Consider the following 23382-nt stretch of genomic DNA (forward strand, 5'->3'; position numbering starts at 1 on the left):
ACTTTGGTGCTCCCACATTTATTCCAGGGGTTCTGTGGATAAATGTGTGACTGTACCTTATGAAGGAACAGATGAAGGAGGATGGGAAGGTGTCATCAAGTAGAAGACTTGGACCTGAGCAGAGCAAGAAGTTAGGATAGACTCAATATTCATATTCAAATGGAAAGGGCAACACCCATGCTGGAGCAGGTTTCTATGTGACTACTTAGCTCAGACCACGTCACTTTTCTACTCAGGAGCTCTGAGATCTTTATTCACTACAAGATAAGATTCTCCCTTAAAAAAATTACTATAATTTAACACATATGATAATCTTAAACATAATAATGTAACATTGATATTTATAACATAAAAATAACCATAATGATATTCATATATTTAGTTGGCTTCTCAAAATGACTTGATAATATTTCCACTCATAATTCATTTTCAGGTAGTTAGCTTTTATCTTTCATTAATCTCTTCTTTCTGCTATCCAAAAAAAAACCAAAACCCAAACCTTCAATACACATGTGCATAATCTGGCAAATTTCCACATTGCCCACATCTAAAAATGTTTGTCTTTTTCTGCATTTTTTATTCATTTCCTCTCTGGCAGGAAGTAAAAGGTATGTTTCATCGTGATACTTTTGAATTTGTGGGTTTTCATTGTATTGATCAGAGTTTGAAAGACTTTCAAGGTCATTTTTACATCTGATATTGTTTTCATTGTGCAGATTTCACTCTTACTTCTGCTTACTTTGCTTTGCATCACTTCACAGAAGTCTTCCTAATTTCCGCTGAAATTGCCTATATCACCATTTTCTCAGGGCAGTCAGACAGCTCAGTGCATAGAGCATGGAACTTGGGCTCTAGATGAACTCAGTCTGAATCCTGCTCTTAGACACTTCCAAACTGTGTGAACTAGGGCAAGTCACTCATGTTCTGTGAGTCTCAGTTTCCTCATCTGTAAAACAGGGATGACAATAGCACCTACCTCCCAAGATTGTTGTAAGGATCAAATACAATAACACATGTGAAGTCCTGTGCAAACTATCAAGAGCTATATAAATTCTAGCAATGATGATGATGATGATGATGATGATGAGGAGGAGGAGGAGGAGGAGGAGGAGGAGGAGGAGGAGGATGCAGTTGCTGATGACACAATAATATTCTAACACATCCATATGCCACAATTTGTTTAGCCATTCTCTAATAGAGGGACATTCTTATTTTCCCAGTTATGATTATCCCAAAGATATGACCTATCATTTCTGGCTTATTTTATATTGTAGGTTCCCTCAGGTATCTGAATTCCAACTAAATTGTACTACATATTATTTCTCACAATAAGAGGAGATGAATTTCTTAGTGACTTCCACCTATCACTCCCAGTTCTGCCCTCTAGGGTCAAACAGAAGGAGAATAAAGAGAAAAAAAAGGAAAAAAAAATAAATTTACATGATGACTGTTGTGCATTTGGAAGGAACGGCATCTTGCACATGGTAAATTTGTAGTTTCATGTAAAATCATCTTTGTTGTTCTTGTTGTATGTTATGGAAATGCTTGTTTTTTTCCATGAATTAAAATAAAAATAAGATATTAAGAAATGAGAACACAGCTATCACCCACCCTACCACCTCATCCCAATTTTTCTTTTCTTCAGGCTAAGCATCCTCAGTGCCTTCAGCTGACCCCCAAAGGTGATAAACTTGTGGCCCTTCCCTGTCCTGTTTGCCCTGCTCTTGATACATTTTGGCAGATCAATGCCCTTCAAAAAGTGATGACTCATATTAATACTTTTTATTTTTCGGAAATTTTACAGCTCTCTCGTCAAACATGAAGTACTTCTTGGGACAGAATAGATTTGATCTTTCAACGAAAATTAACTTTCAGTTGTTCCCCATTGCCTCCTAAATAAAGTCTGTGTTTCTCAAATTTGGTATTCAGTTCTTAGATTGAGAGGTAAAGTAGCATATTGGAAGAACTAAAGACTTGAATTCAAATCCTGTGTTAGACACTCACTAGTTTTCACAGTGGGCAAATCATTTAACTTTTCTGTGCCTTCATTTCCTCATCTACTACAGGAGAGGAGTTGGACTTGATGGTTTCTGTTGTTGCTTAGTCCTATCAGTTGTATCTGACTCTTTGTGATCTCATATGAGAATTTCTAGTTTGTCATTTCTTTCTCCAGTTCATTTGACAGAAGAGGAAACTGAGGCAAATAGAGTGGAAGATCACGCAGCTATTAAGCACCTGAGACCATATTTGAAGTTAAGAAGATGAGCCTTTCTGACTCTAGGCCTGGCACTATATCTAGCTGCCTTCTAGCTGTACAAGGCTCCTTCTGCCTCTTACTCAAAGCTCCTGTCACAATTTGACCCAAACAGGCCTTTTCACTCTTATGTTTTACCTTCTGGATTCTATATTCTAGTCAGATTGGATGATGGTTCACCATATGGTGGCCTGAAAACTTCAGAGGCTGGTGGAAATCACACTGTCATGCAAAATAAGTCCAAATTCTGCCTGTGTGACATTACACAGGTCACTTAAGTTTTCTGGGCCTTAATCTATTCATCTCTAAAATAGAGTTGGACACAACAGCTTCTATGGTTCTCTCTACCTTTTGATCTACAATCTTATGAAACTAGCTATCTTCTCTGCATTCAACCTGTACCCAGAATTCTCTCCTCCCCTTTTCAGGTTAGAGAAGGACAGATAGTACCGAAGGCATTTTACCTCTTGCCTTTTTGTGTTTTTTGACATAGGCCAAACTTGTCATTTCTACTTCCTAGTTATGTTTACAAAAAAAAAGCACAACAAATTGTAGCTTATGGATTGAGTTTTTTCAGGCCATTCTTCGGCAGAAAAGCAATAAGAGGAAAAGCTATATCACATTTTGGATAAATGTCTGACTTCAGGGGTCTGATTTCCACACTGTCCCTTTCTTCACATAAGAGAAGGACTCCCTGTTGTCTCCAGGATAAAGTAGGGCCTTTTCAGGTTAGCACATAAGGCCTTCTATTAGTGTGGCATAGTGGAAAGAAAAAAATCATTGACTGGAATAAGAGAACCTGGGCTCAAACTTTGCCACTGATGTTTGTTGTATGTGGGACCTTGAGTCTCAGTTTTGTCATCTATAAATTAACTGGGGGGTGCCTTTGTGATCTAAATTTATCATCTTGTAATCACCTCCAATCCAGCTTCCATATCCCTTTCCAGTCTTATCTCCTTTAATCTCCACATAATCTCTCTTCTGTCAAATTGACTTGTTGACTATTCCCTATGCATGGCATTCTAGTTTCCTTTCTTATGCCTTTGCATAAGTGAGTCTTCATGTCTGGAATCTAGTCCTTCCTCATCCCTACCTCTGAGAATCCCTAGCTTCTCTCCATTTTCTTTTTTATATCCTTTCCTCCCCTTCTTTATTAAGGAAATCTTGGTGAAGAAACTGGTAGAGTTGACATTGGCTTTGGCGTTTATGGTTTTTGAGTATTACCTGTGGCACTGAGGCTAAACGATATGCCCAGAATCACCTGCCCAGTGACTAGTAGACGTCAGAAGTGGAATTTGAACACGCTATCTGGATTTCCAGTTCAGCTCCATATCTAGCATACTATGGCGCCTTTGTATTTTACATATAGAAAGTGATTATGTTGAATCGAATCATTTTATACCTTTTGGATTCCTAGAAAAGTAGATACTCTTGTATTTCCAAAACCTACTAAATTGGAGAGGATATCACTTATACCTTCAGTTTCATGATTTTAATTTTTAATTCAAATTTTAAAAATTTTTGAATATCCAAGGTGAACAGTTTAGTGCAAATTACTATTAATTGCTTAAATGAGGGATAAGTCAATGATATGAGAGGACCAAGTGAAAGCACAGAAGACTAATCATTGTTATAGGATCTTATTACCTGGAATAAAAGCATTACAGTATATTGAACATTAATGCCAAGATGGATCTCTCCTGTTTCAATATTTTTAATAGGCTTCTGATGAATTACACTAATATCTCTACCATTAATAATAATTCCTTGCATTCAATTAGCATTTTACAGTTGTCAAAGTGCTTCTGTGCTGTCTAATTTAATTCAGAAAACATTTATTAAGCACCTACCATGTGCCAAGAAATGTGCTAGTTTATGGATAAAGATAAAAAATGAAGAAGTGCTTGTCTTCAAAGAGCCTGTATTTGGGTGGGGGATTGAAATGCAATATTCAGCTTGTTTTTCAGTCATACCAAATGAGGAAACTGAGGCAAAAATGGTTACATATTTTGTCCAGGGTCATACTGCCTGTAAGTGTCTGAGGCCAGATTTGAACTCATGAAGATGAGTGTTACTGGGTCCAGGTGTATCACTGTATCCACTGCACCCCAAGCTGCCCTAAAATATAACATAGACATAGGAATATAAAAAGTATACACAAAATTAGACAGATCTAAGACAGAGAGAGAGAGAGAGAGAGAGAGAGAGAGAGAGAGAGAGAGAGAGAGAGAGAGAGAGAGAGAGAGAGAGAGAGAGAGAGAGAACATTATCATGTGGGGAGATTCAAGACTGGACTGCTGTAGGAAGTGGCACATGATGTAAGCTTTGGAGGAAATTGGAGATGCCAAGAAATAGAGGGGAGGATAGTTGTGCATCCCAGTCATGAGTGAACTTCTGATATAGCCCTAATATTAACAGTTTAGAGTAGTCAGCATGGGTAAATTAGTTCCATTTTGAGGAAGATGATATATAGAGGGTTATGCTTTGAATATACATACATAACATAACGTATATTTGCATACAAATATGTGCACTTGCACACACACACACACACACATATAGACAACCATAAAATCATATAATGTTGAAGCTAGAATTCTGAAGCGAGAGACAACCACTACAGAATGTAAGCCACTTGGGTTTAGAGTCATTTCATTTCTTGTTTGATTGTTTCCCCAGTCTAGAACAATGTGTTGCTCATAGTAGGTGCTTCCTAAATTCATGTTTACTGATGTATTGTATTATTAACTGGCATATCCAATGTCCCAGAACTAGTAAGTTGTCAAATTGGAACCACATTTTATTCTTCCATCTCCAAGTCCACCTTCTTTTTAGCCATACCATATAGATTGTGTTCCCTGGAATTCCATTTTTCAAATGAAAAGGACTGTGAAGACTTCATTCAAATAGCCATGGGCTTACTCTAAACTTTATACAGGTAAAGAGACAAAAGAAAATAGGCAGAGGAGGGTGACATTGCAAAATGAGCTAAGGTCTCCTTGATTCCTGTTGAAAATGTGAAAGTAATTGCTGCATGTCCAATGGGAATCTAATTCATTCCCCCTACCCTATGCCTGTAGAGACCCAAACTGGAGAAATGGTGCTTGATTCTCAGTCAGTCACACTGGATCAACCCCAGCTCCAGGACAGATGTAACTATGATGGAGAATGACAGATAATGTATTTCATCCAGGAGAGGCAGCGCTCACCTCAAATTCCTTACTTTAGGCTCCTTGAAAAAGTATGTAAGTTTTTTTTTTCTTTTTGAGAAAGTCACCAACTTTGAAATTACTGTCCTTTTATGGGTCTTGTCACATAAAGTGCATTGTGCTTGAATTCCAAGCTCGTGTCATGCTTTGGTGAGTATTTTATGAATTGTAAAATTAGAAAGTAAATTAAGGTACAGTAGGGGCTGCTTGCTTCTCCATTTGATAAATCTTATTGGGATTAGTATGTAATCTCCCATTTTATGCCTTTCTTTCTTTTTATAGACTTTAGCTGTGTAGTCACCCCTCCCTCTATAATTCCTGCCCCCAAAAGATAAATCTAACTCTTTTTTTTTTCAGTTGGGCTTTTGTTAACAGGATTATTTAGCTGTGTTTGTTTTTACTTTCTCATAGATAAATATAAACTTACAGAAGAGGTAAATGCCAAATTCAAGTGCATTTCTGTCCAATTGTAAATATCACACCATAGCTGATCTCCCCATTGCACATATTCCAGTTTGTGATAGAATTTAACAAGGGAACAAAAGGAAAACAAAAGCAGCTTGTTCCATTGTGTACACAATGAGACAGGAGAATCTGAAGGGATATTGAAATATGCAAAGAAGGTTTCATGGCAGAATGTAGCTGAGAGATTGAACAGTGGAGTGATAATTCTACCTGGATGTATGGACCAGGAAATGGAGCATTGGACCTGGAGACAAGAAAGTGTGGGTTCAAATCCCACTTCAAATGCTTATTAACTTATTAACTATAGGATTATGGGTAAGTTATTTGTTCTCACTGGGTCTGTTTCATAATCCATAAAATAAAAGGTTGGAATTGATGAACATTCCTTCTAAATCTATGACTCTGTGCAAACAGAAACATCATCCATATGTGGAACCATCAGTTACAGCAAATGGAGAAATTTTGAATGCTGTAGATCAGTTCACTTACCTTGGTAGCATACTTTCCAGGGGTGTACACATTGACAAGGAGATTAATACATGCATTGCCAGAGCTAGCACAGCAGCTCTGTGGGAGAGAAGAGGTGCTAGACTGACTACTAACCTGAAGGTCTACAGAGCCATTGTGCTGACCTCATGGACAGTCTACCAGTACCATGCCAGGAAACTGAATCACTTCCACTTGAATTGTTTTGGGAAGATTCTGAAGATCACCTGGCAAGATAAAGGACCAGGCATTGAGGTTCTTACTTGAGCTAAACTGTCAAGCATTCAAACTCTGATTCAGAGAGTGCGATTCTGATGGACTAGCCATGTTGTTCAAATTCAAAATGTATGCTTGCCAAAAAGACTATTTTATGAAAAATTCACACAAAACAGGCACTCATATAGTGGTCAAAAGTAGCAATATAGGGATGCTGTCAAGCTCTCTTAAAAACTTTGGAGTTGATTGTATGACATGGGAGACACTGGCACAGGACTACTTAGCATGGCATGCCCACACCAGAAAAGGTGCTGTGTTCTATGAGCAAGTAGAACTGAGACAACTCAAAAGAAATGCAGGATGTACAAATCTAGAGTATCCACCCCAAATATTCACACAGGCTATTTGAGCCCAACCAGTGGTAGAGCATTCTGAACTTGTATCAATTTGATCAGTCATAGTCAGACACATTGAAACTTGACTCTAGCATAGTGTTGTCATTTTGGTTCTCCTCAAGAAGGAAGAACAAAAACCACCAACCAAACAACCAACCAACCAACTAACTAACCAACTAACCATGACCCTAAGGCTTCCTACCTTTCTGGGATAAAGTGGGGATGAATTAGATCCATGGACAAAGGAGTGTGGTCATGGTGACAACAGCTGAGGTGAGCATAGTGAAGTAGAAAAAACTACAGTGTAGAGACATGGATTCTAGTCATGGTTCTGCTACTAACCTTGAGAATGTTGAAAAACTGGGAAGAGGGAAGAATGAGTTACTTTTAAAAGAAAATTCTAGGTTTGACATTCTATGATTTTCAGAGATTGGGCATTGTAGAGAGCTGTGTTTTGTTTAAAATTTCTCTTAGGAGGAATCTGTGGTCTCCTCAAAATGGATATTCCTTCAAGTGATGTAGATTGCATCTTATCTTTACCTTTTTGTCCTCTTCAATTCTTGTGCATTACTATTCATTAGTCTTCCCCAAGGGGACCATGCAATACATTTGGGACTTGGATACCTAAGGACAACATGGGCTGTCCATTGATTATCTTTTGATCTTATTATATGGCTGGTCCATGTTCTTTTGGGTTCATACATCTCACTGATGGTATCCTTATGCAGTATCTCTTACATCATTCTTTACTGTTATTGTGTTTCCACTGTGCACAGTCATGATATGTCTCTCCATTTTCCTTTTGAAAATCCTCAAAATGTCTATTCAACTAATTAGGTTGGTTATGAAGAAATATGATTTGCTTCCCCTTCACTTCAGTTCTCTATACTGATGACTTCTTGTCATAACTTCTTGGTTATCAAACCATAGTCTACAAATCCATAAGTGGAAAAAAATGATTAATGCCTACTTCTCCAAGGAATTATCAATGAAAAAAAACACAGAGTATTTGTTTCTGATATAATCTACATTGGATTAATTTATTTTGTTTCACTTTATTTTGTCAAGCAGTCTATGGAAGGTATATCTACTTAGCTGTATGGGCATGCCTAAAATTGGTATATTTTTTTTCTTGATCATGTCTCTCGATTTCCTGAAGTTCTTTTAGATATTATATTCAAAGGTTTCTCTAATACATATTGCTTAATCACAACCCAGTTTAGCTTTCTAACCAGTCAAGAAAAGCACAACCAAGGATCAACCAATAATTTAACATCTGGTCTCCATGATGATGTTTCCAAGGAACATCTCATAGTCATTCCTTCCCATGAGACCATATGGATTTTATACTTTCTCTAACTCAGTTCAACTTATAAATGAAAGGAGCTGGACTAGATGACTTTATGAACCCTCTCATCTGTAACACTATGATTTTTATGAATCTTAAGGAACCATAGTAGGTGCAATGAGGGACGCAAAGAAAAATAATCATTGTCTTAACTGCTAAAAAGTTTATAATTTAGTAATGATCTATCCCAGATCCTTATAGCACTTCCCAGACAATATATCTATCACTTGAGTGGCAGAATGGCATAGTAAATAGAGAACTGAACTTAGAAGCAGGAAGACCAAAGGTTATGTCCAATTTTTGATGTATAGTTGCTGTGTGGCACTGGGCTAGTCACTGAAGTATTTAGCTCCTCAGGCAATGCTCTAAGGCTAAGTTGCAGCGCAGGTGCTGGTCTATATTGATAGAGAGAGGTTTCCTCATTGGCACTTCCCTATGCCAATGAAATCTTAGGTGAGATATAAAACATCTGTGTAATATATAGTGCATGTTCATATAGATAAAATATAATTTATCATTATCTATAATATATGTATATATACTACATAGAGATTATATAGATAATATGAAAGACAAAGAAACAAAGGAGAGAGAGACAGAGAGACAGAGAGAGAGAGACAGAGAAATAGACAGAGACAGACAGGGAGAGAGACAAAGAGAGAGAGAGAGACAGAGAAACAGACAGAGAGACAGAATGTATGGCATGGGACTGGACCCATGATTTCATTGGCAGAGGGAATCTTCGATGATGACTGCCTCTACCGAAATAGGTCAATAACTATTCTGCAACTAATAGTATTAGGGAATTGTTGGGGGAAGGAAGAAGTCAAGTTACTTTAACAGAGTAAATGTGTAGGCAACTATAGGCAGCAAGGTGGGGCAGTGGCTAGAGCTCAGGGCTTAGAGTCATGATGACTTCAGTTAAAATCCAACCTCAGACACTTACTGAATAGGTGATGACTTGGACAAGTCACTTAACCATTTTTGCCTCAATTTCCTCAGTTGCAGAATGAGGATAATAATAGCACCTATGTCTCAGGTGAGAGGACTGTGAGAATTATTATTGCTATTATGAGGTTCAAATGAGATAATATTTGTAGGCACTTAGTACAGGGCCTGGTACATTGTAAGTGTTATATAAATGCTAGCTATCATGATTACAAGAATCATGCAGTTACCTTGTGTCAAAAGTGGAATTTAAACTCAGGTCTTTCTGATTCCGAGACAAAGTCTGCATGTGTAATGCACCATGATTTACAATATTAATTTTAAAAAAGCATTTCCTAGAGCCAATAAGTGAAGGGAATCAGGATAGATTTCCTCTAGAATATGGCGCTTAAGTTAGGCTTTGGAAGAAGCTATGGATGCTCTGAGTAACAGATAAGGAGGGAATTCAAGGAGTGCAAAGGTGTGGAGATGAGAAATGTATTATTGAGGAAGGGAACCCATTAACACTTGAAGCAATCTTTTCCATTTCTCCTTAGATCTAATTAGGAGGTTTTGCTTTTATCAAAAGTTCTACTCATTATTCCTGTTTTTTCTCTCAGCTCGAGCAAAATAAGTTCATGTCTTTGTTCACATGACAGTCCTACATATTCTTGAATATGGCTATCATGCCCCCATCTGTCTAGTTTTCTGTTCCCCACTGTAACATCCTTATATGACATGATCTTAAGGTCTTTCACCATCCAGGACACTCTTCTCTGGACGCCATCCATCTTCTCAATGTCCTTCTTAAAATGGGATACTCAGTAGAATCAATGAGTTCAAAGTCTGAACATATTGTTCAAATCCTCCTTTTGCACTTAATACCTATGTAACTTTGGGTGAGTCATTTCTCTAGACCTCAGTTTCCTCATGTGTAAAATGAAGTGGCTAGACTAGATGACCTCCAAGGTTGCTTCTGCCTCTAAATCTGGGATCCTATGAAATGATCCCACATGTGTATGCTTGATGATTTAAACTGCAAGAAATCAATCCACTCAGTTGTATTTATAAGGATGAAGTCAATGTCTGCCACTAATCCAGTGCCCAAGGAAGCATTAGCAAAGGGCATTAGGGCAACTGATATTTTGCGATGAAGTGACTTCGAGCTGCAATCTTTTTCAAATTTGCATTGATTAGCTTTATGCAGTACTTTGCTAGACCAATTCCCAGCCTAGTGGAAAATCTACTGAGCTCTGCATTTCCTTATCTAGCTCAGTTCAGTTGGAGCTTAATTTGGTGATCCCTAGTGTTAATAACACTCCTGGATTAGCCTCATCAGCAGTTAATTTTTTGCTAAATTCATAGTCCCATTTGGATCTATCCTGGCTTATAATGAGTGCAGAGATAAACTGAAGAGCATATTCAATGATCCCCCACTAGACATTGCCATCTCTAAGTAGACTGACTTTGGCTTTGTCCTACCAAGATTTTTTCTCCATGGTTGGTGGTTAATGGGTGATGATCCTGTGGGTTTTAGTCTCAAATGTAGGCAATTCATCTATGGTAAAATGGAAAGCATGCTGGATTTGGAGTCAGAGAATCTCATCCCTACCATTACTACCTGTGCAATGCTGGGCAAATGAAGTCCTCGCTATTGCTCCCTTTGTTACCTTTAAATTGAGAGAGTTAGACTAAAAAACCTCTAGGATTCCTTCTAGTTCTAATTCTACAGTCCTGTGATCTCGAGGTAGGCAACTTCAGTTATGTTAGTCACCTGAATGTTTGGTTATCTGCTGAAAGGGCAGATGAGTGGCACAGTGGATAGAGTACCAGGTCTGGAGTCAGAAAGAGCTGAACTTGAATCTGACCTTAGATATTTACTAGCTGTATGATGCTGGGCAAGTCACTTAATCTTATTTATCTCAGTTTCCTCATTGGTAAAATGAGCTGGAGAAGGAAATAGCAAACCACTCTAGTGTCTTTGCCAAGAAAATCCCAAATGGAGTCACTGAGTCAGACATGACTGAAAATGACTGAACAAGAACAACTAAATAAAGAACCCCTGTGTCCTAAGCTTTCAAAGGGAGATTTTGTATATCTCTCCTTCCACTGCATGATTAATGACCACACTTTAGCTTGTAATCTGTGCATCCTTCTGTGGGAAGTATATTGCAGTGATGAGAGGACTGGACTTTGAGTGGGGAAGAACCAGTTTCAAATTCCATTTGGACAAATATAATCTGTATGAACAAACCTTGCTAAGATCCAGTGTCCAATGACAATACTTGCAAGTCTATTTCAATAAACTCATAGGCTTAACAAAAAGATTATGAAAATCGTTATCACTCCTTTCTTTGTAACATTTCTTCCATGCAACTTTTCCCTACTCACACAGATATTTCCCCTAATTTAAGTCCTCATATCATCTCAACTGGTTAATTAAAAGAGAATTCTAATTGTTTTCCTTGTCTCTTTCATTACAATTCATCCTCCACTTAGCTACCAAAGTGATTGTCCTAAAGTAAATGTCCTCTTCCCAGCTACAAGAACTACAGTGACTCCTTATTACTTTTGGAATCAAATTTAACTCTTTTGTTTGGAATTGAAAGCTTTTTACAGCCTGGCTCATTTCCATCATTCTCCTCTTCTTACATAGTTTTCCCTTCCATTTCAACCTGATAGCCTGATCAGCAGGTTCTAACCCAGTTTTAGAAAGGTACAGGATCAGCTCTTTAATTCCTAGGAAGGACCAACTCAAATCAACCTTAGCTTTACTCTTGAAGGTTATAACTGAGGCATTATAGCCTACTAATTGCTACTCAAACAAGACAATCCACTTCCCAAAACAAAGTCCATTTCTCTGGGCCTTGAAGCTAGTCTAGCTTTCATGCCTGGAATGTCCTTACTCCTCAACTCTATTTCTCAGTTTTTTGTAAGATTCAGTTCAAACCCTACCTTGTATAGGGATATTTTTTCCCTCTCCCTGGATGCCTTTTCCCTCTCTGGGATTCCTTTCCCTCTGCTCTTCATATATCTTCTGTGCACCTAGTTATGTCCATGCTGTCTTTTCCATTACAGTGTGAACTCCCTGAAGACAGGGACTATTTTTTCCCTTTCTTTGTATCTTGAGCACTTAACAGGGTGCTTAGTACATACTGAGTGCTTAATAAATGCTTGTCCATTTGTTGTTTGACTGATTTCTTCATAGTTTTGTTCTAGAATATCATTAAGTACCAAATGATCTTTTTCTTTCCCATGTTCTACTTTGCTAGCAATAAACCATTTGTGAATGGAACAAGGGACAATTCTAAAACAGTGACTGAAATCTCAACGAGTCAACAATGCAACAACTGAGAGAGAAAGAAAAAAAAGAAAGAAAGAAATGAAGTAAGGAAGGAAGTTTGGAAGGAAGAAGGAAAGAAAAAAGAGAGAAAAAAGGGAAGGAAGGAAGAATGAAAGGGAAGGAAGAAAAGATGGAAGGAAGGAAGGATGAAAGAAGCCATCAATGGATGGAAAGGACAAGTTTGTGGAGCCTGTGCGATTGTGTACAGGTTTATAAAAGTGCTTTACAACTTCCAAAGAGTTTTCACATCTCCTGATCCTTTCTGGTCTTTTTCCCCATTACTGCCCTCCCTTCCCTCCCCTCTGCTGATATTCTCAAGGCTAAATATGACAATTTATCTCCAGCTTCTGTGCTTTTGAACTAACTCTTATTCATTGAATGCTCTGCCCCCTTCACCTCCTTCTTGTAGAATCTCAGCCTTCCTTAGGATCTTAGCTCAGCTCCCATCATCTGCAGGAGACCTTTCTGGTCCCATGCCAGCTACTGTGTCTTCCATTGTTAGACTGCATTCCTTCTTCTCTGAATAAATGTTGTATGTAGCTACTTATTTACATGATATTTTTCATTTGAATGGAAGCTTCTTCATGTCAGGGGGAGTTTTTGGCTTCCTTCATATGCTCAGCATTTGGCACAATATGTGGCACACAATAAGTCTTTAATAAATACTTGCATGCTTTCTGACTGACTGACGTCTGCTTTGAGATTAGTTGCTGTTACTACTGTTCAGTCATGTCCAACTCTTTGTGACCCCATTTGGGAATTCTTGGCTAAGATAGTGGAGGGGCTTGCCATTTCCTTTTCCAGTTCATTTTCCAGATGAAAAACTGTAGTAAACAGGGGTCACACAGTTAGCAAGTGTCTGAGGTTGAATTTGAACTTAGTTCATCAACTCCAGGCCTGGTACTCTATCCACTGTACCACCAAGGAACCCACATGAGATTTGTGATATGGTGGAAAATGGATAGGACTTAAAGCCAAAAGTCCTGTTTGTGAATGCTGGCTGGGCATTCACTCACTACTCACTTTTACCAAGGATAAGTCATTTTATATCTCTGCCTGGTTTCTGCCTCTGGATGTGTACAGATTGCCAAATAGCATTCTAAATTTTCTTTCCTGAAAACAACTGTCACAGGAAGAAAAAAAATGCCATTTTGTACTTTGAAATTTTCAAAAATATATCCTTTTCATCCATTATTTCTTTTTAACCTGAAAAGTAGCCTGCAAAGCAAGTTGATTCAGCCCAATTCTTTACCCTGTTCATTTTCTGAGATACATTGGTAATGGAGGTAACATCACCTCTAATTTTCTCTCAGCTGAAATCTCAGCAGCCTATTTTCAATTGAGCTAATAGTCATATTGTTTGAGCCTATTAAACTTAATTTTCTTAATAAAATTCCATATGGCAATATTGATTAACATGCACATGCCTGGATAGATGATCTACTTTAGTAAAATAATGAAGAAGGCTAATGTTGGCATAGGGACCTTTTTTTGGATGGTGCCACACAGATTTTTAAAATTCTGGTTTGACTCAACTGGAAAAGAAGTATGCAGTGTTCTATTTCGGGTGTTGAATTAACTCCTTCATGTCCTTGAAATGTTATCAGAAAAAAATACAGTAGGATTGTAGCTTCATAGCTCTAGAGCTAGAAGGAAACTTGGAGGTCATTTAGTCAATTTCCATCATTTGAGAGACAAGGCAACTGAGATCTAATTACCTGACTTGTTCAAAGTTAGAGGTAGGATTTGATAGAATCCTTCTGATAGAAGAGCCAGTGCTTATTCTAGCAGTACTACTATAGAACAGAATAGAATATTAGGGCTGGAAGGGACCTTAGAACCTTAGAAGGAGAGAGAAAGAGAGAGAGAGAGAGAGAGAGAGAGAGAGAGAGAGAGAGAGAGAGAGAGAGAGAGAGAGAGAGAGAGAGAGAGAGGGAGGGAGGGAGGGAGAGTGTGCCATGTACCCTTTAGATAGTTTGGCAAAGCTAAAGGTTAGCTCAGAATAATGCTTTTAGATGCACAAATTAAAATACATAAGATTACCAAGGAAACTAATTGAAATAAAAATTTCAGTCATTTTTCAGTCGTGTCTGATGCTTTGTGCCCTCATTTGGAGTTTTCTTGGCAAAGATACTGCATTAGCTTGACATTTCCTTGTCTAGCTCATGAAGAAACTGAGCCAAATGGGATTAAGTGACTTGCCCAGGGTCACACAGCTAGTGTCTGAGGTCAAAATTTGATCTCAGGAAGATGAGTCTTCCTGATTCCTGGCCTGATACTCTATCCACTGAGTCACCTAGCTGCCCCTATATTAAAATACAGTTATCAAAATACTAAAAGGAATAAGTTTAAAGATCCCAGGATAAGAACTCCTGCTTAAAAAAAAAATCTAGTTCAACTTCTTCACTATTTTACAAATGAGGAAACTGGAGTTATAGTAAATTATACCAATTGTTGGAGACCACGGACTGTTATTGAAAACCCCAGCCTAGAAACCTCTCCTGGAGTCCTTTCTAGGATTTTGTCTATACCTGTAATGATCTATCAACAGTATTTTCTTTCACCCTCAGTGAGTGAATTGCATTCTCTATTTCTGGAGAGCATATGAAACTTTAAATCATTATACATGGGATAACAGAAATGTGAGTTCCTTGAGGGCAGAGAACATTTTGCATGACCTGTGGGCATTTACAGAGAGTCAGGAAGGCATGCTAGACTGAACATGCTTGGACTCTCAATCAGTATGATGCAATTTCAAGTCCAACCTAAGCAGCACACTTCCTCTGTGACTCTGGGTAAGTTACCTAACCGCTCTAACACTGAAGTCTGTAGAACAGTTGCTGATTTATATCAGAAGGATTAATTAGGAATTTTTTGCTTAGGAACTTCTCAAACTGGTGACATCACAGATGTAGAAAACAAAAGAATCCCAAAATAAAATAAAATAAAAAACCTTATATTTACTTAGTTGAATATATTTTGTATCACCCTATAGAAAGTAAGTGCCTAGAGGGCGTGTATTAGAGATATTTTCCTACGTTCCTGGCATTTGGCATGGTGGAACACAATAGTCACTTAAATTATAACTGAATTGAATTAAGTGATGGTCTTACGTAAGTGAAAGAAAGAAAGAAAAAGAAAGAAAAAAAAAACAAACTGAAATTTAAGTGCCAACCTCTGTTGCAGGGCTTGAAGGAGTACATAAACTTTACAAATAATAGGGCAAGATTCAGCAAACCCTGTCAAACCATACTTTGATATTAAGTGAATTTAATGAAAACATGGATCAAAGGGAGAAAAATGAAGCAAATATTGGACAATATAGATGGTTTTCAAGAAAAAACTGAAGCAAAAAGATTTATAGCTTATTAGAAATTACATGTATATATATGTAGACATATATGTATATATACATACATATATACAAATATGTGTTTATGTATCTGCGTGTGTGTCCATGTAATATTTTCTTCAAGCAGAGAATTGGAAAGGGGTAGAGTTGCAAACTTTGAATTATATCATAGAAATAAAGTTTATTATATTTTGGTGGTGGAGGAAAAAAACTGGCAACTCTTATGGGCAAAAGCTTTCTTGTGTTTGATGGGAGATATTATTGATTAGTTAGAAGAAAGGTCAAATAAACAATAAATTAGAAGTAAGGCTAATGATGAGAAGAAGACAGGGACAATTACAATGACTTCAACCCAAACTATTTAAAAAAACTATTGATTCTGAAAAATGGTACATGGACAAAAGTAAACACATTGACTCAGATTATCATAATTTCTCTGAAAAGTCTAGTCAATGTAAAGCAACCGTAACAAACTAGTAGGTAAAAAAAACTTAGAAACTGCTTTTGTCAGCAAACATTTGTTCGACAAGGCAAGAAACATGGTCACCAAGTTCGATATTGGTTTAGACTCCTAGAATATGTGCAAATTATTTAAGAGGAAGATGATAGGAAAAAATGAGTAGTACAGGCATAGAAATCAACAAAAAGTTGGAGAGGAAAATGAGCCTTTAGAAAACTTGACACGAGAGCAAGGTAAGCCAGAAAAACCCAACCCAACCCAATCCAATTCAATAAATATTTGTTAAACAACCAGTATGTGGCAGGCACTCTGCTAAATTCTGGGGATACAATTCGTAAAGACAGCCCCTGACCTCTAGGAACTTACAGTCTAGTAGGAGGAGACATCACACAAAAAGGAGACAGGAAAGGAGTGGGGCAGAGACCAAGGGGTGTCTTATTCTATGGAGTTGAATCCAGGAAGAGAAGGTGAAGCATATTGGAATGAACTTGACACCCCAGCAAACTAAGCCAAAATAACCTAAGAACATTAATAAATGGCACCAGAAAAAAGAAAGCAACTAGATATAAAATGGTTGCTGTATTCTCTAGGATGACACAGGACACACCAACTTTGTAGTTTAACACTTAAATATCATATGTACTCTACCAGCAAAGGAAAATGGGGTTCAAAAAATGAAGTGATGAAAGATGACTATAATTGATTGAAAAGGGGTGGGGTACAACAAGGATTTATTATGTTTCTATTATATGCCAAGTATTGTACTAAGCACTTTACAAATATACCATTTAGTCCTTTGAACATCTGATCATTTGAAGACTTAGAGGAAATCCATGACTGAGTAGACTAAATTTAAAAGATACCCAGGGAAGTATTTTCAAGGGATATCCAGGAAGAGAAGATTCCAATTAATGTGGACAGAAATGTTGACAATATAAAAGAAAAGTTGACTCAAAGGACATGAGTAATTGGTTATCCATATTTCCTAATGTCACATATCCATTCAGTCTTTATGAGAACAGTATCTGTACATATCAAGGGTATTTCTGATGAAACAAAGAAAAGGGGATGGGTAGAATTTTACAAATGATTTTCACACATCTTCACAATCATATGATTGGTTGAGAGAGGGACTTCACTGTATTCATTGGGATTTTAAATAGTTTCAGTAAAGTAGAGCACAACTTTCATATTTCTCCTCAAACAAGTTATCTCCCATGCATCCATTAAAATTGTATAATTCTTTGATACAGAGATGATTCCTCAATGGTTATAATGATTGTTAGATTTTTAATCTAACTAGAGATGGGAATGCAATTCTCCATCATTGTTGCCCAATTCAGTTGATATAGTCATAAAAGATCCATTGTATAAGCCCAAGTTATTAATGATGAGTTATGCTGACTATAAAAAGGCACTTGTATTCTCCAGGTCCTTTATGGGGTATATATATATTTGTCTCTTTTTATCTCATCTCCCACCCTGCCTGACAGGTCAGCCTTGTACCTTTGAAGGATAGTTATGGACAAGTAGGAGACATTGTACTCTAGACAGACATAGATACAGAGAGATGGTTATTTGAGAGAGGAAACAGTTTCAAAGACCATGGCTCCTGGTAGCAGTGAGCCCAGCAAGGCAGTCCATGTAAGAGATACTGTACTCAGGTAGAGATATATGAAGACACTTTGAAGAGATAGGACTTCCATGTCTCACCATGCCATAAGTTGCTTTTGTCTTTGAGTAAATGTCTTTTTTAAGAGCTATTTGAATCTACTGGCTGATTGTCAATTTGAAAGTCAGGGACATCAGAAGAACAGGAATAGCCAGTGAAAACGTATGAAGTTGCTAGGTGGAGTGTTTTGTGTGAGGATCAAGGAGGTGAAAGTCACTGGATTGGAGTACATAGTGGCAAATAAGGTGGAAGAAAACTGGAAAAGTGGGAAGTGGTAGGTTATAAAAGGCTTTAAAAGCCAAGCAGGGGACTTTATATTTGATCCTAGAGGTATAGGACTTTTTTTGTATAGATGAGTAATACGATTGGTCTTATTCTTTAGGTAGACAAATTTGACAACTGAGTGGAGTATGGGTGAGAGTCGGAGAGATTGAAAGAGGAAGAGGAACCTGTAGGAATCTGTAGTTGTCCAGGTGTGAAGTGATGAGGCCCTATAGTAGGGTAGTGGCAACGTTAAAAAGGAGAGAAGGGATTATATGTGAGAGGTGCTATGAAGGTAGAGTCCACGGAACTTGGTGATTGATTGTATGTGGGAAGAGAGAGAGAGAGAGAGAGAGAGAGAGAGAGAGAGAGAGAGAGAGAGAGAGAGAGAGAGAGAGAGAGAGAGAGAGAGAGAGACAGACAGAGAGAGAGAGAGAGAGAGAGAGAGAGAGAGAGAGAGAGAGAGAGACAGAGACAGAGAGAGAGACAGAGAGACAGAGAGACAGAGAGAGACAGAGACAGAGACAGAGACAGAGAGAGACACACAGAGAGACACACAGAGAGACACAGAGAGACACAGAAGGAGAGATAGATTCAGAGTTGAGGATGACACCTAAGTTGCAAGCCTGGTTGACCAGGAGAGTGGTAGTGCTCTCAGCAGCAATAGTAGTTAGGAAAAGGAGGGAGTTTGGGAAGCAAAGATGGTGAGTTTAGTTTTGCACATGTTGAGTTTAGGTTTGTAGGGGACACCCGCTTCAAGATGTGCAGAAGGCAGTTGGAGATGTGAGACTGCAGGTTAGAAGAAAGATTATGGCTTGGGGATATAGACCTAACAATTATCAGCATAGAGTTGGTAATGAAATTCTTGAGTTGATGATATCACTCAATAAAACAGGGTAGGGGAAGGGGTGAAGAAGATAAAAGATGGAGACTTGCGGGATCCCCACTTTAGCAAGCATGTCCTATCTGAAGATTCAGCAAAGGAAACTTAGTAGAGATTGTCAGACAGATAGAAGGAAAACTAAGTGAAATGATGTTATGAAAATCCAGAGAAAAAAATAAAAAAGAGGCTGGTCCCTCTTTAAGGTGGACAGTATCAAAGACTTCATAGAAGGTAAGAGGATTGAGAAAAGGTCTTTAGATTTGACCATTTGGAGATCATTGGTAACTTTGCAAAGAACAGTTTCCACCTAGTGATGGGTTCAGAAGCCTGACTGTAGTGAATAGGATAGAGAAGAAAGGAGTCATTGCTTGTAGAAGACCTTTTTAAGGAGTTTGGTCACGAAAGGAAGGGAGAGATATGGGACAATAGTTATCAAGGAAAGATAAATCAAGGGAAGGTTTTTGAAGACGGGGTTGACATGGGCATATTTTTGGAAGTAGCAAAGCAACTAGTAAATAGAAAGAGAATGATATTGGTGACAGTGGGAATGATGGAAGGGCCAAACTACTATAGAAGACTGGATGAAATGGGATCACCTGTGCAAGCATAAAGGTTAAACATGGAAAGGAGAAGGGCCATCTATTCATTTGAGACAAGTGCGAAGCAGGAGATGATGGCAGTCCACTGCGTGATATGAGATGAGGAGGAGAGAAGAGGGAGCTCACAATGAATGGCTTGTTTGTATGAAGAAAGATTCTTACCTGAGAAGGTGGGGAGAGAGAGGAAGGGGAAGCTTGAGGAGGGGTGAAAAGGCTTGGCAGATCTGTGGTGAACAGGATAATGAATCATTTGGGGAGGTATAAAAGAATTGCCTTGCTGAAGTGAGGACCCAGTTTAGACTACATAACACAAATTTGTAGCAGGTTCAGTATGGTTTCATTACTTAACTTGCCTTGACTTGATTTTTATTTTATTTATTTTGGTAGCAGTCTCATCGTGTTTCAAAACCTGCCTCTTAGTTTACTGACTGTGTAATCCTGGGCAAATCATTTAACCATCTTCAGTCTCATTTTCCTAATCTATAATAATGCATTTTAAACCTTTTGTAAAACTTAAAGTTTTATAGAAATGTTAGTTCTCAACATCATTATTATATACAAAATGAATATGAAATAATGTCATAGTCTCTCAAGAATAAACTTTATTTTGTTTCTAAAGATAGTTAGATGACATACAGGGACTGGAAGGAAGAGATGATTTCTGAATTGGCAGTGATATTCAAGACTTTCCCAGTGCTCAGATGTGGCCTGATGTGAAATGCTTTGCTTTGCAGTTAGTTGTTTCCCTTGCATTTCAGATCTTTGAGCAAATCCTGAAGGACCCCATCTTTTTTTAAGTATACATTCTACTAGGTTATCTCTGAATTCCTTTCCCTATTCTGTGATTTTTGTCATCACGTTCTGTCCATATCATCATCTCCACTTCTATTTCCTGTTTGGCTCTAAAATTCTGATTTTATCCAAGTCATCACACAAGTGCCCGAGGGATAGTATGCCTAAGTGAAAACAAAAATTCTTTTTTCTTGCCTTCCACTGATGTAATAAAATCTGGTTTATCTAGCATTTCCACTAACAATAATCTCCATTAATGGGAGCTTTTCTGCTTCACTGGTACAATGATAACTAACATTCATAATGGGAACCCTGAGGCACTGCAAAATACTGAAATGTTTGAATCCTCAAAGAAAGACTAATTAATGTTCCTTGTGTTTTTGTTGTATGTTAAAAACAATTTTATTTTATTCTGATGCTTCAGCAATTCACGATCCATATATGATACATATGGAAAATCTCAGTTAACAAGATTATTTGATTACCTAGCATACCTCCCTTCTGCCTTCTATGACCATGAAAATAAGTGAGAGATTAATGTGTAAACTTTTAATGTGATATGGTAATTAAAAACAACAAAATCATTGACCCTCTCCCAATCAGCCATGGATGCTTCCCTTCAGTTTTTCTCTCTTGGAATTGGATGGAAACCAAGATTAACTCTTAATGGTGGTGTAAGGACCTCCTATGAAAACCAGAGAAACCCTAACTCTATAATGAATGTATGGGGCCATTTGATAAAGTCAAGAACTATTCGATGATGGTAATTCCTTACATGTCATGAAAAAACCTTTGGGAGCAGGAAGCTGCATCTGTCATTACCTACTCTATTTCTTTTAGTGTTTGGCTCAGTAAACTGAGTTACAACCAAAAGACCATGAAGACAATAATTTGTAATTTTAAATTGATAAAACCATTAAATCATATTCATAGGCCCAAGTAAGCCCGTTCTAAATTATTAGTACTCTTTCCTTCTAAAAATTACTATCTAATTATCTGTGTATATGTCGTATCTTCCCCAAAGAACTCAAATTCCTTGAGGATAGGGATCTTTTCATTTTGGTTTTGAGAACCCCAGGTCACAGTCTAATGTTTGAGTATGATGAATATTTGTTGAGGCAAATGAGAAGTAGCTACTTCTTAGGCACTTTAGAAGAAAGTTAATTACCATTTGAATGACACATAAAGTCTTCACAACAGTATTTGTGTACATTTTTCAATTTTCCATCCATTGGTCTTGGGGTAGAATCAGAATTGAGTGGAGTGGCTTCTGGTCTTAGGCTCAACTTTCTGTTATATACACCTACATATTTCCGCAACTAGACTGTAAACTTTTGTATGGTTTCTGCTGAGTAGAAATAGTTAGCTACCCTTAGGAACCTCACCTGCCAGTTCAAGAACAAGTGGAGATAATGAACTCAGAGTCATGATACATGGATAACCTCTTTATATCCACCTAGGACACCTGTGGAGCCTGTAGAATTCATTCCTTTCTCTTTTTGTATACTTGACTCTGTCACATTTGTAATACTACCTAGAGGATCATGGGATCTCATACTACCCCTGCCCATGTCCCATATTAGTATGTAGGCCAGGCAAAAATGCTCTTCCATGCTCTCTCCCCATTTTTCATATCCACCTCTCTTTTAAAGGGATGAATTTGATAAAGACATTTGAATGAAGGAATTGATGAGAGACATTGGCTTTATTTTCACGGACAAAGGTTATACCAAATCATGAAACTGCAACGGGATGTATGTATGTTGCAATACACCACCAGTGATAATTTGTGAGTAACAAGTGTCATAAGTAAAAGAAATCTGCAAAAGCAGCAGGTGGGTGGAACATGCTGAAAGTCTTTAATAACAGATGGATAGCCCAAGGGTTACACTAGTAAGTAAATATAATTAAAATAACTAGAGAAAACTCTTTAGAATCCTGTATGAAGGACATTTGGAAAGTTAATCTCTCAATTTCAAGTCAATCAGTAAACTTGCATTAAGTTGTTGTGTTTCTGGCTTTGTATTAAGCTTTAGGAATATTAAGACAAAACTAAACTTTTCTAGACCTCAAGGAACTTACATTCTGCTAGAGAAAGTGATATAAGTAGATATAAAAGGTATACAAAGAAAATTAAAGATTATTTGGGGAAATATTAACAAGTGTGTGTGTGTGTGTGTGTGTGTGTGTGTTGGTCCTTTGTTGCCGAAGAAGACCATGCCATCAGAGAAATGATGACATGACTTGCACTTGACTTTGTTCTGAGTGAGGGCTGTTCAGGTCACCAGCCTCACTTCTCTTCCAGAGCCATTTGAATCCAGTGACCAGATATTCATCAGGATGACTGGAGATGATCCAAGATGAGGCAATTGGGGTTAAGTGACTTACCCAAGGTCACACAGTTAGTGAGTGTCAAGTGTCTGAGGTGAGTTTTGAACTCAGGTCCTCCTGACTCCTGCACTGGTGCTCTATCCCCTGCACCACCTAGCTGCCCCTAATGCTGAGAAGTATCACTAGGAATAAGGAAAGGCCTCTTTTAGGAAGTACTGCCTAAGTTTTGAAGGAGGCTGATATGAGGAGGGAAGGCATTCAAGATACCCACAAAAGCCTGTGCAAAGGCAGTCTCAAGTCACTAAGTACCTAATGGACATCACCTATATGTCCCGTAGGTATTTAAAACTGAATATGTCCAAAATAGAACTCATTATCTGTTCCCTTCC

Source organism: Notamacropus eugenii, chromosome 1 (genome assembly GCF_028372415.1).
Source record: "Notamacropus eugenii isolate mMacEug1 chromosome 1, mMacEug1.pri_v2, whole genome shotgun sequence".
In the NCBI taxonomy this organism is placed as follows: Eukaryota; Metazoa; Chordata; class Mammalia; order Diprotodontia; family Macropodidae; genus Notamacropus; species Notamacropus eugenii.